Below are 2,500 nucleotides of genomic sequence, written 5' to 3'. Positions count from 1 at the left end.
TATTACTACTACTATAACTTTTATTTTTATTATTATTATTATTATTATTACACTGCCGAACAAAACGTCTTTAGTCATCATCATCATTATCAGTATCATTATTCATCTTAATCTTTATCTTCGTCATAATTTTCGTCTTCACTATTATCAGTCATCATTGCCATCATCAGCAATCATCATTATCATTATCATCATTATCAACTATTATTATCACCCTCATCGCCAACATCACCACTGTCGTCATTACTATAAAAAAGTTCCTCTCATTATCATCTTCTTCTTCTCCTCTCCCTCTCCCCTTCCTCCTCCTCCTCTCCTCCTCCTCTCCTCCTCCGCTCCCCCTCCTCTTCCTCCTCCTCCTTTCCCCCTCCTCTTCCTCCTCCTCCTTTCCCCCTTCTCCTCCTCCTCTCCCCCTCCTCCCCTTCTTCCTCTCCCTCTCCTCCTCTTCCTCCTCTCCCTCTCCTCCTCCTCCTCTCCCTCTCCTCCTCCTCCTTTTCCTCTTCCTCTTCCTCTTCCTTTTCCTCCTTCTTCCCCCCTCCTTCCCTCTATTCTTCTTCCTCCTCTTCCTCCTTCCTCATTCTGCCACCCGCAAGCCGCCCCGACGTGGTGCGGAGACCGAGTGCGGAGACCTAGTATAGAAGCCGAGTGCAGATACCGAAGTGCGCGGACCGAGTGCGGAGACCGAGTTTAGGGACTGAGTGTTGAGACCGAGTGCGGAAGCCGAATGCGGAGGCTGAGTATAGAAGCCGAGTGCGGAAACCCAGGACTGAGTGCATGAATCGAGCGCGGGAGCCGAGCGCGGGGGCCGAGTGCGGAGGCCGAGTGCGGAGGACGAGTGCGGAGGACGAGTTCGCGGATCGAGTGCGGAGGCCGAGGCGTGGACCGAGTGTGTAGGCCGAGCGCGTATACCGAGTGCGGAGCCGAGTGCGTGAACCGAATGAGGAGGCCGAGGCGTAGACCGAGTGCGGAGCCAAGTGCGGAGGCCGAGTGCGTGGACCGAGTGCGGAAGCCGAGTGCGTGGACCGAGTGCGGAGTGTGCAACTTCTCTTGTCTCAGGATATTGCCAATATTCGCGCTGCATCTGCCTCCGCCGCCGTCACGACCCGCCGCCAAGGGCCAAGATTACATGCTGTACCTCCCCGTTGTCGCCCTTATGGGGGGGCCCGGGAGCTGCTAACATCGCCGTCTCTTCCTCATCCTCCTCTTCCCTCTTCACCACTTCTTCCTCTTCCTTTTGCTCTTCCTTTATTTGTTCGTTTTCCTTGTTGCCTCACATTTGAGTGTGTCCTTTCCTCGTCCTGCAACTAGTTCTCCGTGTCCCTATGTCTCTGTTCGATTTTCTTCTCTTATTGTTCTTCCTCGTCCACCAACTAATCCCCCCCCCTTCCCCATCTCCCTCCTTCTCATTTCCCTCTTCTCCCCACAACCATTATCACCACCCTCCTCCTAACCATCATAATTATCATCATCACCATCATAATTATCATCATTATCACCCTCACAATTATCAACATCCTCACCATCACAATTATCACCATTATCATCACCACCACCGTCGCTACCACCATTATCCACCTCCTCCTTCACCAGCGCTTCCCCATCCATCTTCCCCATTACCTCCACCTCCACCTCCACCTCCACCTCCACCTCCACCTCCACAAGCCGCCCCGTGCGTCTCCCTCTCTGGCGTTTCAAGTAATTTCCTGACGCAGGTCTTCAGATTTCCCGGTAATTGGAGATAATTCAGCCTTTCTGCCGAGGCCATGAGGGAAGAGACGGGAGTAAGTAAGAGAGGAGAAAAGGAAGGGGTGGGAAGGTAGGGAGGGAGGGAGTGAGTGAAGGAATGAGGGGAATGAGTAAGAGAGGAGGGAGTGGGAAGGAAGTGAGTAAGGGAGGGAGGGAGGGAGAGAAGGAAGGTAGATATTAAGTAAGATATGAGAAGGGATGGGAAGGGAGGGAGGTAGGAAAGAAGGAAATGAGTAAGAAGGGGGGGGGGTGAGGGAGGGAGGGAGGGAAGGAAATGTGTAATAGAAGAGGGGATAGGGTGGGAGGGAGAGTAGGAAATCAGTAAGGGAGGAGGCGGTTGGGAAGGGAGGAAAGGAAATTTATGAAAGAGGAGATGCGGAAAAAAGAATCGATAAAGAGGAAAGAATGAAGCGTGAATAAGAGAGCAGGAGAGGAGATAAGTATGGACGAGGGAGGGAAAGAAGTCAGGGGGAAGATAAAAGAGATGAAAAGAGAGGGAAGCTGGGTGGAGAAAGATGCGTGAGGTCAGAGGAGCTCTAAATGAACGACGAGTAAGGAGTAGGGCGAGGAATTCACTAGAGGGAGGGATTAGGTAGGTGGCATGGTCTAGGGAGAGAGAACGGCGGTGGATTAATGAATACGGAGGGAGAGGGTGAGAGGCAGTGAGGGTAAAGTTGAGGGAGAGGGAAAAATAGACGTAGAAAGACACACACACACACACAGACAAACACACACACAGACAAACACACACACA

General features: G+C 52.0%; 1 protein-coding gene across 7 annotated transcripts in view; it reads left to right on the top strand.

Moving 5' to 3' along the window:
- LOC122259168 (supervillin) overlaps window positions 1–2,500 on the top strand; it is a 139,877-nt gene that overhangs the window by 31,602 nt on the left and 105,775 nt on the right. The window lies entirely within an intron of this gene.

Source organism: Penaeus japonicus, unplaced genomic scaffold (genome assembly GCF_977035675.1).
Source record: "Penaeus japonicus unplaced genomic scaffold, GWHDUDI00000001_assembly GWHDUDI00000014, whole genome shotgun sequence".
Taxonomy (NCBI): Eukaryota; Metazoa; Arthropoda; class Malacostraca; order Decapoda; family Penaeidae; genus Penaeus; species Penaeus japonicus.
This window is presented reverse-complemented; position numbering and strand designations above follow the sequence as displayed.